Source organism: Onychomys torridus, chromosome 18 (assembly GCF_903995425.1).
Source record: "Onychomys torridus chromosome 18, mOncTor1.1, whole genome shotgun sequence".
In the NCBI taxonomy this organism is placed as follows: Eukaryota; Metazoa; Chordata; class Mammalia; order Rodentia; family Cricetidae; genus Onychomys; species Onychomys torridus.
In genome coordinates, this window is record NC_050460.1 from 16,265,216 (window position 1) to 16,279,472 (window position 14,257).

The window sequence follows — 14,257 nt, forward strand, 5'->3', positions numbered from 1 at the left end:
AGTTACTGTTTTCCTGGTATAAGTCCACAGGCCATTTCTCAGAAAAGGAACTGCCAGAACAAAACAACAAAACCCACAGCATCACACAATTCTCCAGGGGAGCATGATATTTTAATAATGCAACCCCATTCTACAGTTATGTATCATTATGTGACTCAGTAAGTTTTTTGTTTTTTTTGTTTTTTTTTTTTTAAGACAGGGTCTCCCTGTGTAGCACAAGGTGATGATCTAGACTTCGCAATTCTCCTGTCTCTATCTCCTCAGTGTTAGGATTATTGGTGCCCACCACTATGCCTGGCCCCTGGGTGCTTTTGTATCATCTCCCTTCATGGCAGCAAAGCCTGTAGTGAGAGCTAATCCTCAAAGAGCTAAACTACCTCAGAGAAACGGAGGCAGGAGAACTGTGATGACCTTTCTTCATTCTTAACTTGACTGGTTTTGGAATCACCTAGGAGACACACCTGGACACATCCTTGCTTGCCCACAGAGGTTTAACCGAGGAGAGAAGATCCACACTGACTATGGGTCATGAATCCCATACACTGGGGTTCCAGACTGAATAAAAAGGAAAATAGGAGAAGGTGAACTAAGAATCAGCAAAAATCTCCCTCAGCTTCCTCACCACAGAGCTCATGGCTCTCGTCACCATACTAACTACCATGGGCAACTGGTCTCTCAAACTGTGAGCCAAATAAAACCTTCCTTAGTTTGCTTTTATTAGTTATTTTGTCTCAGCCATGAGAGAAGTAGCCGATACAGAAACCCTCTGTGAAAGTAATATTAATCCTTGGGACTGCAAGTAATTAAAGGAAGGCTTTCACTAGTACATAGTTCCAAGACAGTATATAGCACATATGTAAGCTCCAGAGAGGCCAAGTCCATATCTAATGGCTCTCTGCATTCCTGGCACTTGCTGGTCTCCAACTTAGGAGCTCTCGTAAAACACTATTTCATGAACTATGATGTTTTATAGTAACTACTGATCATTTGATTAAAATTATTGTATAATTATCTTCCTGGTTTATATCTGAATAGTAAAATCTACAGAAAAACTTAATGTCAATATTTACAAAACAGCTGAGAATTGAATGACAAGCCGTTCTTCCTTGTCCTTAAAAGAAAAAAAAAGCAAGGTGAACTAAAATTTTAATAAAAAGGAGTGTTCATCCTAATCAGCCCTCTCAGGGCTGGGGACATAGCCCAGTTGGTAGAACATTGCACAGCATTCATAAGGATCCAGTCATGATCCCCAGTGCCACAGACACCAGGCACAGTGGTAGCAGGTACCTGGAACCCCAGAACTCATAAAGGAAAAGGGAGGATCAGAAGTTCAGTCATTTACAACTAGACAGTGAGTGCTTGGCTAGTCATTTCACAACCTGTCACGTGAACAGTATTTCATTGGAAGGAAGGGAGGGAGGGAGAGAGGGAGGGAGGGAAGGGGGAGGAAGGTAAAAGGAAGGGCATTTTTATTGGCTGGGGTAGGAGGAAAGGGCCACAGGGGAAACTTTTGAATTACTTTTTCCTTTACATTTTCACTACCATGCCAAGCTGTAAAATACAACCATAAAAGGAATGTTCACATTAAAAACATCTAAATTAAAAGCAAAGTAACTGTGGTTGCTTTTAAATCCACAATTTAAAATTGAAAAACAAAAAACAAAAACCTAAGATATTAGAAATATAAAAATAAAACTTTCTCATTCATGTATGAAGTTGCAAAGCTAAAAGTCTGTCATTGGTTAGACAATTATAAATTTTCATATGAAGTCAAAAGAATTTTAAAACTACTAGTAAATGACTTGACTATTAAAAATTGCCAGATTCCACTCATTACTTATCCAGTTATGCACAAGTCACATTTAATCTTCCTCCCAAACCCATGGAGTCCACACCTATTATTAGTCCCATTTTAAAACAGATGTCACTTGAAATTGAAATTATTATCCATACGGTAGAAACTGAGGTTCAGAGGGGTGAAACAACATGTCATCCGAGACCACACCTAGAGCAGAGTCAAATCACGGTGCTGGGAAGCTTCTCACTGCATAACCTCAAAAGAAAATTGAAGATTTAGGGAAATCCAAGAAGAAAGAGGGCCTACATCCTGGTTCTGTGAGGTTCTTGCAAAGTATGTCCTTATGCTAAATGCATTTTCAGGAGTCATTCTCTTCCATTTGCCTGTGTATAAAGTTAAAAATCCAGCTCAAAACTCAAGCACTGGGCATAAACATATGTAAGCATGGCTTCCTGGGTACCTTTTGTTTGTTGGTTGGTTTGTGTGTGAGAAAATTAGTCTCATATTTTGCTGCTTATAAAAATCTGCAGCAATACAAACTGCCCAGCAAAGAATATCAAGGTGAAAGGAGATTTATTCTCACATGACCTAATATATTGTAAGGTATACTATTTAAGTGATAATTGTAAGTTATTTTTCCTATATATACTACAGTATAAACACCCAAATGAAGGTGGTACTTTTATTAATTTATATCTTAAGTTTTTCTTGGATGGTCTCACTATGTAGTTTGGCTTGAACTTGCTATACCGATCAGGCTGCCTCCAAACTGACAGATCCACCTGCCTCTTCTTTCCTGGTGATGGGAATAAAGGCATGTGCCACTACATCTGGCTGATTTGGACCTAAAATGTCTCCTAGTGGCTACTATCTAGGTTTGGACTGTCATCTTGGGAAGTGGTGGGGGAAAGGATAGTGGAGCGTGTGTGTGTGTGTGTGTGTGTGTGTGTGTGTGTGTGTGTGTGTGTGTGTGTCCTTAAAAGGCTCTGGTCTTCCCCTCTGTCTCTACCTACACCCTGAGGTGAGAGCTTTGCCTGGCCGAGCACTCCCAGCCCTGCATCTCTGCCCTTCCATAAACCCAAATCACCTCGGCCAAGCAGACAGCAGCCTCTCAGCCTTTCCCAGGGCATTCCTTCTTGCTTCTAAGTTGATTATCTCAGGTGGTCCGCTACTGTTGTTCATCAGACACAACTTTGAGTAGGCACTAATAGAAATGCTGCCACCTTATGGTTTCTGGGAGCCCCACTTTGAGCTGCTAATCCTTGGAGCGAATTGTCACTATTTTCGTATTTCATTTTACAACCCCAGTTCTCCAGGAGCCCAGGTTGGCCTCATTCTGCCTTTGACTCTGCCAACGGCAGGTTTGCAGATGCTGGGGCAATCAGCACATGTGTTGCAGATTCTGAAGGCAGCTCCTAAGCAGGCGCTCTGGGACTATTCTCAGCATCACTAGATTTAGTACCCAGCTTGCCAAGGGAACGCTTTTGAAGGGGAGAAATATTCATTTGAATGTATGAATACAGACATATTTATTTTAATACTTGGATAAAGAATGAGAGTATCAGCTGGCTTTATAGTGAAGTGGATAAATATACTGCTGCAATAATGATATTTGGGGTTGTGGGTGCAAGGGTGAGGCCATTCAATAAGCTCTATATATGTGCTTTGCACAGCAAAGCAAGTCCTGATATGATGTTTTGAAATGAAAGCATGCTTTTCCTATTAGTTTGCATAGTTATTGAAGATTTCCCTTTCTTGAAGGAAAAAGGAAACGAAACAAACAAAAATAAAATTAAAATTAAAAAGCACGCCATCACCACCACCAAAACAAAAACCCAGACTGAGATAGCTGTGGTGGAGCATGCCTTTAATCCCAGCACTAGGGAGGCACAGGCAGGTGGATTTCTGTAAATTCAAGGCCAGCCTGGCCTACATAGTGAATTCCAGGCCAGCCAGGAATACACAGATGACCCTGTCTCAAAACAAACAAACAAACAAAATCCGACTCACTAAACATTAGTTTCCAAAATAGCTCTTAGAGATTGGGGCTGCATCTTAGGTGTAGAGTACTTAGTTATCATGTACTCAGCACCATGCTTAATTTCCAACACTGCAAATAAAATATTTCTTGTAATGCACACATTTAATTCCAATAGTTGGGAAACAGAGACAGAAGGATTAGCTATATTTGAGGCCAACCGGGGCTCCATAAGTCCTTGCCCCCCCCCATAAAAGTTAAAAACAAACAAACAAAAACCAGCCCTTGGTTTTCTTAGTGAGCAGGCATCTCAATGTGAGCCAGAGGATGGCCCTGTACTCACAGCCTAGAAGGAAAGATATTCTTTCCCAAACCCAAGTGCCTTCCAGTGGCAAAGAAATCATAGGGTCGCTACGGATCAGTTGTTATCCCTAAATAAACTACCCACCACAAATAATCAGCAATGTAAGGTAGGTCGACAAGATGCTCAACATTATTTTAAAATGAAATTACTTGTACACCCAAGATAAACACAGGAAAACAGACCAAGCCTCGGTCATGTTTTCAGATATGCCTTAGACACTTATCCTCTGAGATGCCAGGGACAGAGCAGTTCAGGTATAGGAACAGACCACCAATGACTTCAACAGAGCAGTTGTGGATAGTGCCTTCCACGAGGGTAACTTCTTATCCACAGGAAAAGAAACCCGCACCAGTACAAACACCGACTACACAACTGTAGAACACTGAAGTTTGCCTGTGGGATGCAATGTGCTTGTCGACCTGCTTGCCCTCCACTTTTTTTTTTTCTCAGCAGCTGCCTCTGGTGGATTATTACTCTACACACACCAACATTACATGAGTTCTGCCCAAAGTACACAAGTTTGATTGATATCCCTTATGTATTTGAAATCTCACTCTGTGACTATTCCTTTTGCCCAGTCTCTTCTCATCACATGCCCAAGCAAAATATTTCTAACCCAGGTTAGAAATATGAGGGTGAGGTTGGGGATTTAGCTCAGTGGTAGCGCACCTGCCTAGAAAGTGCAAGGCCCTGGGTTCGATCCCGGGTTCAGCTCAAAAAAACAAAACAAACAAAAAACAAAAACAAACACCTCCTCCCTCCTTCAATAAACGGAATTCAAAAAAAAAAAAAAGAAAGAAAGAAAGAAAAGAAAGAAAGAAAGAAAGAAAGAAAGAAAAAGAAATATGAGGGTGTCACTTGAGCAAGACAAAGTGCTCCGCAGGACCCACAACTGCTCAGGAAGTTGAGACACTTGGCTGCCTCCAGGTCCAGGCAACTAACTGGTCATCCTTCGACTAGGTTTCCAATACTCCTGGGCTCGCTGAGCGCTGGGTCCCCTCTTGTCCTGTCTAGGGCTTATCAGTCTGCTGTCAAGGGAATACCCTGTTGAGATGTCCGCGACTACCTCCACTGAAAAGACGACATTCCCAGCACTGCCCCGCTGGGCACCTCTGCCCTTTCGTGCTCTCTGGTCCCTCAGTTCATCATAGCCCCTAAACCAGCAGCACACGGTTTTGAGCACTGACTTTGAGCCCGTCTTTCTTTCTTTCTTTCTTTCTTTCTTTCTCTCTCTCTCTTTCTCTCTCTCTCTCTCTCTCTCTCTCTCTCTCTTTCTTTCTTTTCCACTTTTTGGTTGCTGTTTTTTTGTTTGTTTGTTTGTTTGGGTTTTTTTTTGTTGTTGTTGTTGTTTTTCCCTCATTTTTTCAAGACAGGGTTTTTCTGTGTAGCTTTGGAACCTGTCCTGAGACTCACTCTATAGACCAGGCTGGCCTAGAACTCACAGAGATCCACCTGCTTCTGCCTCCCAAGTGCTGGAATTAAAGGCATGCACCATCACCGCCTGGCTGTTGTTTGTTTCTTTAAAGACAGGATCTCTCTACATATCTCTGACTGTCCTAGAACTCACTACTGCATATCAAGTTGGCCTTGAACTCACAGAAATCCACCTACCTCTGCTTCCTGAGTGCTGGGATGAAAGGCACATGACACCACACCTGGCCTGCCAAATTTTTTTTTGTTTTTGTTTTTTATGTACCTTACCTCCAGATTATTTTGAAGTACACCCCAAATATCATTTGTCAATCTTCTAATATGTGACTTAAAAGATAAAGACTTACTGTTATAATTCATTCAGCTTCACAACAGCTCTATTCATGGAATGACACCATAATCAGTGTCTCACAGTGAGACTGCAGGCTTATAGATTTGCTCAGGTCACCAGTTCATAAGTAAATGGTAGAGTCACCACGCACATGCTGCCTAACTCCAGAGCCTGTCCTGCTTCCCAAATACTATATAGTCACCTCCAGACCCTACTGCTGTAGCTAATCCTCACACTAAAGGACTGGATTTTCAGAAGAGCAGACTCTTGGGGCTGTGACTGAATTCCATAAAGACAACCTCCATGTTGGTTTCCACGAATTCAGTCACCCAGCCACTGCTGAAAACTGGCACACAGGGACAGAATGGCTTTGAGAGGCTCCAGTATCATCTCTAGTGAAGCAAGGACCAGCTTGTAATATTAATGGATTCTATTCAGTAAGGAGCATTGATGAAGCAGTCCAACTCTTATTGTGATAGTGTGAAGTGTTGGAGAAATCCACACTGAAAAGGGACGTCACAGGAAATGTGACTGCCATTGGCCGCGGCTACCAAGGGAACGAAAAGGTTTCTTTTCAGAAGAGTTTCCCTTTGCTTCTCTCTCTTGGCAGAGGGAGTCAGTCTTCCCACAGCGTCTTTTCAGTTTGTGTGGGGCACAGCTAATTGTGTTTGTCTCCAGGGTCACACGCTGCCTTCACCCCATGGCCCTTTCTGAGGACTCCTGCCTGCTGTGTACTGTATCTACTGCCAGAAATCTCTCCCCACCTGGAGCCAGTTGGCTGAGAAAACAAAGACGATCCAGGGAGGCGAATTCTACCCCTCCAGAGAGCTGACCTAGCAGGCCCCCACTAAGCATTCAAACTGGACAGACCAAGAGAGTGGCTAAACCAACAAAATTCTTCCCTTTGTATCCGCTTGGCCCATCACATGGTAAGACCAGAGCAGAAAGCAAGCACATCCTATCTATCCATCCGTCGAGACACTCGCTGCCTCAAATTCAAGAAGCTGGAGTCTCCATTCTCCCCATGAAAACATTGACTTTCTGCTTCCTTTTGTCACTGAGATCACTCGCATTTGCCAAGTCTTGAATCTGGGTTTCTTCTCCTGCCCTCTCACCTGCCCAGTCCTGTCATGGAGGCTGGAGGGCTGCCCTTGTCTTCTTATCCCTCTCACGATGGAGCATCAGAGGGTGTCCTTTGTCACAGTGCTCTTGACATGTCCCTCGTGAAATATGCCAGCTAACTCCTCAGTCAAGGTCCTTTCTAGGAAACATGTATGTTCTTTTTTATTTCTTTCTTCTCTGTGTGTGTGGTGTATGTGGGTGAACACTTGTATGTGAGGGTGAGTGTTCCCTGTGTGCATGTGCATAGAGGCCAGACTTTGAAATCAGATGTCTTCCTCTATCATTTACCACTTTAGAGTTGAGACAGAGTCTCCCATTGAACCCAGAACCTCATTGATTGGCTAGACTAGATGGCTAGTTTCCCACCTCCCCCATACCCTCCCCCTCACAGGATCCTCACATCTTCTCGACAAGAACTGTATCCACTATGATGTCTTCCTCAGCTCTGAAATGTATTTCCTTCAAACATTTGTTGTGGCAAATACTTTTAAGTAATTTTTCATTATTGATGTGATTTCTACATTAAAAAAAAAAAATCTCATGGGCAAAACAGTGGAGAAAAAGTCACTTTGCTCTCACCAGTAGAGTAGGCTCAGGCATGACATCTGCCTGCCTCTGCCTCCCAAGTGCTGGGATCAAAGGCCTGCACCATCACTTCTGCCTAGAGCAAATATTTTAAATGTTAACTTTTCCTGGATGGTTTTGGGGTTGAGTTCTCCCTTTCTGCACACAGTAGATTCTTCAGGAGGTTGTAGATTGGTTGAATAAGACCAAGTATAGTCACATTTCTTGTGTTTTGATGTTTGGTTTGTTGTTTGGGTGGTTGTTTTTGACAGAGGTTCTCATTACTTAACCTAGATTGATCTTTAACCCATGGCCAACCTGCTTCAGCTTCTTGAGGGCTGGAATTTAAGTCATGTGCTACCTCCCTCACCTTAATAAAGCCCTTCTTTTAGGAGGAGACTGAGAATACTTACTACAGAGTTCAGGAAAGGTAACAGGAACCCCGACCCACAGAGCCTGTCCTGATGGGATCCCTAATCTATCGGAGCTGTTATACCTGGCTGGTGTTAGATTCACTGGGGTCTCATGAGATGAGGAAACAACAACAACAACAACAAATCTAGTGCCCAGTTATGACTAACTCCTTCATGGCTGGCACAGTCCTCTTCGCTTTTGAAGAAACTGTAAAGTGTTAAGAAAATGGGATTTAGCTGGGCCGTGGTGGAACACACCTTTGATCCCGGCACTTTGGAGGAGGCACAGGCAGACAGATCTCTGAGTTCCAGGACAGTCAAGGCTCCACAGAGAAACCCTGTCTCCAAAACACCAAAGTTGGGAGGTGGGGAGAAAAGGAAAGAAAGAATCCGAGTCTTCCTTGGCACAAGCTATTTGCTGGGCGCCTGGCAAAAAGTTCATGCCACCCGTTGGGCAATAGAAATGGTTTAGGTATGTCTGCTCACTGGAAGGCATTTCCGGCTGATAAGCTATGTAGGTGGGAGCTTGCTGGTCCTGCCTCATGAGGCCTGGCTGTTCCTAGGAAGACTGGACAGAGGGTGCCAGGCTGTCTTCTGGATGCTGTGGTTTGCTTTTTTTTTTTTTTTTTTTCCCAAGGCAGAGTCAAACCCAGCCACTTTGAGGATCCTCTGCTGTGGCTACAAGGACCCACAGAGATCCCTTGTCATCTGAAAAGTGTCAACTCTGTACTGGGGATGGAGAAGGGAGAAGGCAAAAACTCATCATGGTCAAACCGCTCTCCTTTGACCAAATATTTTGAGGGGATTTTTAAAAACCAGGTAGGATTTAGAGGGCACTCCCTGCTCCACTATGGGTAATTTCTGTATAGTAACGCTTAGCTGAAAGTCTTCAGCTGAAATCACTTAAAGCTCGCTGTTTTTTTTTTTTTTTTTTTTCCCCTTTATTTTTGGTGTCTCTTTGGATGTCATCTAAAAGGCAGAAGAAAAAAGGCCAGACACCATTTGGGAGTGTTGAAAGTAACTGGACTCTGCATGAGGCTGAAATGGTGAGCTGGGGAATAATACAGCTCTTCAGAATATAGGACAAGCCTTTGTGAAAGGCAGTGCTGGGTGATGGAAATGAAGCCGCAAGTGTTGACTTTGAATCTCCTGGTAACACTGAGTGCTGGTCTGTTCCTAGCCCGGGTTTGCACTTGCCAAACAGCCTGGGTCGGGGCTGTTTCCTTTGTTTGCTAAAGGGAACTGGGGGCCTTTATAGCGTGCCCTTTTAGATTTAAACTGGATCTTTGTTTAGTTGTGTTTTGCTTTGCTTTGCTTGAGACAGGATCACACTATGGAGCTCAGCTTAAACTTGCTGTCCTCCCGGCCTCAGGACAGTTGGCTAAAAGGTTTCGCGTCTCAATGTTCATCTGATGGCAAACAGATGTAATATGGGTGGTTATATACAGAATAGGCTTGAAACTGGGAAGGGACATTTGCTAATCCTGCGGTGGTCTTGATATCTGAAGATATCAGATACTCCCAACTTGTGAGCCTTTATTATCCTTCTCAGTTTCGAGATGGGACTGCTGGGGTCAGTGGGGCTGTGGAGCATTTTTAAGTACATGCTTCATTTAATGTGACAGGAGCTGGGCTTAGGCTGTCTGCCTTCAAGCCTACTTTGCTTCCAAGATCAATACATCCTCCAAAGAAGAAAATTTTGTGTTTGTAATAGATGTGCCTTGATATTAATGAATGTGTCTACTACAATATATTTGGTTTAGTACAGCCTTTAATTCAAATTTCACTGACATATTCTACTTGAACAACAACAACAACAACAACAACAACAACAACAACAAAACCCAACAAAATGCAGGAAAATCAAGTGCTGTTAGGACTTTTGTTTAAGCCTAACATCCAAGCAAAGACTGTAGATTCAATCTGCCCCTGGCTGTGGCCACCTGCATTAGCCAAAGTTTGCATAGAGATGGAGGGCGTAGACAGGTCTGAATTGTTACAATCCTGTTCTCGTATCAATTGAAGGAAGTAGTCTTAGACATTTGTAGTGATTTCCAGTAAAGAAGGTTGAAACAGAAAGCATGTCCAAAATAGCACCAGAACTTAGGGGGCAAGCTCGGAAGCCAGATGATTCTTTGCTCTGCTACCTTCTCTCTGAGTGACTTTGGACAAAGGACTTAACTAGTTCTCTTATCTGGATCACAGCTAAAAATTAGTAGACTCTAGTCTATCTAGTTAAAAAGAAGAAAGCAGTCATGCATGCAATGGACCTAAAACAGTGCCTAGCATAGACTGAGTATTTAAGGTATGTGAGTCATAATGATAATTTCTTTGCAGGTGGATAGAGAATGGTGCTGAGTGAGGAAGAGGGGGAAAGGCATCTCCTGTTTCTGGCAAGAGTACAGAAAAGCTCGATGTGATAGCGTATGCCTGTGGGAAGAGGAGGTAGACAGATCAGAAGTTCAAGACCTTCACAGCTGCACGGGGATTTTGAGGTGCCCTCAGTTACTTGAGAATCTGTCTCTAAATAAATAAGTAAATTAATTAATAAGGAACATGGGACAGAAGTAGGTTGGGGAAGCTTGATTGTCTTTGGGGAATGTTCAGTTTGAAATATCTTTGGTTATCAACAGAGACAGCAAACGGGCAGCGGCCTTGGCCTTTTCTGGATGATAGCTAAGTTTTCTAAGTATCACAGACTTCTTGTGAGCTCCCCCACAACCCCAAATTCCATGAGCTTCAGATTCATGAATAATAAAGACTAGGATAATGGGATATATTCAAAATTCATCAAGTATGTATTAAAGAGAATTTCTTTCCAAAGTCCTAAATGTCATAGATAAAGGTAATAGATAAACATAAACCTAAGCATGCCATGAGCAAAGCAATGCTGAGGTCAGGCACACAAACCAGAAAAAGAACAGTCCACTTTCCTATGTCTTTCTCTTACCCATTCAGTTCATTCTTAGTTTGGTTTGATTTTTGGGCTGGGCACTGTGTATGCCAGTCTAGGGCAGTACTGCAGAGTATCCCTCCAGCCAATTTCTTGCTTTTTATTTTGAGGCACAGTTTGCTAAGTTGTCCAGTTAGACTTGAGCTTACAATGGAGCTGGCAATCCTCCTGCCTCAGACTCTTGAACAAGCTGGATTACAGGCTTGCTCTAGCGGGCCCAGCTTTTCTGTACTCGTTCGTATGGTGACTAGTCACTGAGCACTTACTGTATGCTCAGTACTGTTCTGGGCAAGGATGTGACAGTGGACACAACAGACATGGGTCTCTTTGCTGGCGGAAGCTGTAGTCTGGGCCAGCAGAGAGGTTAAAAAGAACAGATAATAAATATACACAAAAATAATATGCACATATCCATTCAGATGGCTGCTATTTAAGAAAAATGAAAAATAGGGCTGGAGAGATTGCTCAGTGGTTAATCTGAGTGCTCAGAGATGCTCTTCAGGTTCAATTCCTAGAACCCATGCCCATGTTTGTAACTCTGGTGTCTAGGGAGTCTCATGCTCTGTTCTGGCCTCCACAGGCATTGCATACAGGGATGGGGATTAAAACTGATACACATAAAATAACTTTTTTTTAAAAAAGTAAAACAGAAAATAAACATATTGAGGCTGTGCAGAAATTGGAATATTCTGGTGGGACAAAAAAATTGCAGCTGCATTGAGGATGGTATATATTAAATATATTAAATATTAAAAATGAAATTACTGGGGGCTGGAGAGATGGCTCAGAGGTTAAGAGCACTGACTGCTCTTCCAGAGGTCCTGAGTTCAATTCCCAGCAACCACATGATGGCTCACAACCATCTGCAATGAGATCTGGTGCCCTCTTCTGGCATGCTGGCATACATGTAGCCAGATCACTGTATACATAATAAATAAATAAAACTCTAAAATAATAAAATAAAATAAAGAGAGCAGGGTACTGAGAAGGTGTGTGTACACCACATCCGTGTGTACATGGCTCACAGTAACCAAAAGGTGGGACTGTCTACTGACAGATGAGCAGACAGACAAAGGGTGATGTGTGCACACATTGAAACGTTGACCCTCAAAGAAGAAAAATGCTGAAACATACTACAAACATGGGCAAAACTAGGAAACACAGTGCCAAGTGAAATTCCAGGTACAAAAAGATTATGATTCCATGAGTATGACATTCCAGGAATGATCCATAAGGCCAAAAATGATTGCCAGGGGCCAGAGAGAAGGGAGAACAGACAATTATTGAGTAGATATTGGGGTTTTGTCTTGCAGGAGAGAAAGAGTTGTGCAGATTGGTTTATGCAACATGAATGTGCTTAACTGCACCCAGAGAAGTGAAGATGGGATGCTGAAAACATCGGTGCATACCTGTGATCCTGCGACTTAGTAGCTTGTACAGGAGGATGACAAGTTTGAGGCCATAATGAGACTGTATGGAAGAAGAGAGAGAGAGAGAGAGAGAGAGAGAGAGAGAGAGTTAAGGCGATAAATTTTGTGTAGTTGAACACACACACACACACACAAAGAGAGAGAGAGGAGAGAGAGAGAGAGGTTAAGGTGATAAATTTTGTATAGTTGAAAGAAAGTAATACATGAAGCTATAAGAGATAAATCCGAGCTGAAACAAAGGAGCGGAGCAGGTAGAGTGGCAAACAGTTTTAAATCATGAGGGTGGCTGCTGCGTAGCTCCTTGAGAATGGGAGCTTTGAGCAAGGCCTGGAAGGAATTGTTTACCTTCTGGCAGCCGTAGTAATCAATGTCTAAACCTTCCAGAGTCCATGGGTGCAGCGGCAAAGCCCAGACAATGATCAGTGTCACAGGTAGGCAGCCTGAAGCTGAGGGTGGATTTAATTCAACCTGATTAAAAAGACAATCCAGGGTTGGGGATTTAGCTCAGTGGTAGAGTGCTTGTCTTGCAAGCGCAAGGTCCTGGGTTCGGTCCTCAGCTCCGGCTAAATAAATAAAAAGAAAAAAAGTATCTCATCTATCTTTAAAAAAAAAGAAAGAAAGAAAGATAATCCAGACACTTGGGTGGCACCTTCCCTGGCTTTAATAAGACGTCACCTGAGACCAAAGGTCAGGTTACAGTCAGGATAGGTGCTTGTTCTTATACGTGACCCTTTCTTAAGTCAAACTGCAGCCTAGAAGCAACAACCAGAGGTGTGATTTTCGTTTCTCTTGTTTTCTTAAATCTTAGCTTTGCAGGTTGTTATTTAGCTGGAGGAGTCTTGGCTTCCTGGGAGCTGAGAAAACATTCATTTCCAGTATGAATTTTAAGCCCCTCATAAGCCTGGGATTTGCAAAGCTCCAGCTGACCTTCTTGTCAACTCCTAAGTCAGGAAGGTGCTCACATATGCTTATTTCAGTTACTCTTTACTGAATAGATCATATGGCATGGAATGGTGAGCTGCCTAGAAAAGTTGGTGACCTGGACATGTCTTACTATGAACTTAGGAGGCCAGAATAAACAGGTATCAACTTGTCATTGTTTAAGCCAATACTTTGCACTTAATGATAAAATGTGGAAGAAATTGATACTGTTTGGAGTCTGAACTGATTCTCACGTGTCATTTTGTTATGTCACTTTTCTAGATGTAATAGGAAAAGTGGATGCTGAGCATGAATCGCTGCTCTGCAATCAGGAGGATGCGCGCGCGCACACACACACACACACACACACACACACACACACACATGCACACTACTGAACATGAGAGGGTGATTAACACATGTGGGTGGCCAGTGACTCTGTCCCTCCTACAGTCCTGTCCTCTAGTCAATGGTTCTGAGACTACACTGCAGGGATGGGGTGGGGTAGGAACAGCTTCTTCTGCTGTATCCTTTCTACACTTCAGCAATCATTGTGGATTGCCTGAAAAACAAACAAACAAACAAACATACCACAACCTTGAAAATGGCCTTCTACTCCAGAGTTTGGTAACCAATCTGCCTAATGTGTGATTTCTTTTAGCTTATGAACAAAATTCTTCCCTCTCTTCCTTTCTCTCCTTCCTTCCTTCTTTCCTTCCTCCCTTCCTTCCTGTCCTTCTAGCCTCCCCTTCTTAATGCAGAGGATCAAACCTGAGACCTTGTGCATACTAAGTACATGCTTTATACTGACCTACACCCCTATTCTCAGATAAAATTCTAATAACATTCTTGGTATGTGTTTTTCCATCAGCTTTCTTGTCTTATTTAGGGTTTCTGTTGCCAAGAAGAGACATCATGACCACGGCAACTCTTAAAAGAAAAACATTTAATT

At 42.8% G+C, this 14,257-nt stretch overlaps 1 protein-coding gene across 5 annotated transcripts in view; it reads left to right on the plus strand.

Annotated features, from left to right (window-relative positions):
* Paqr8 (progestin and adipoQ receptor family member 8) overlaps nucleotides 1–14,257 on the plus strand; it is a 39,167-nt gene that overhangs the window by 2,857 nt on the left and 22,053 nt on the right. The window contains exons 2-5 of one of the 5 annotated variants that reach the window (XM_036167301.1): nucleotides 6,581–6,831; nucleotides 8,639–8,820; nucleotides 8,978–9,047; nucleotides 10,339–10,496. The exons of 1 other annotated variant lie outside the window; for it this stretch is intronic. The gene's annotated coding sequence lies outside the window, so the exon portion shown is untranslated. Of the gene's footprint in view, nucleotides 1–6,580; nucleotides 6,832–6,854; nucleotides 7,175–8,638; nucleotides 8,821–8,977; nucleotides 9,048–10,338; nucleotides 10,497–12,968; nucleotides 13,467–14,257 lie in introns of those variants that run through there. 3 more of the 5 variants (XM_036167302.1, XM_036167304.1, XM_036167303.1) reach the window with 3 other exon arrangements.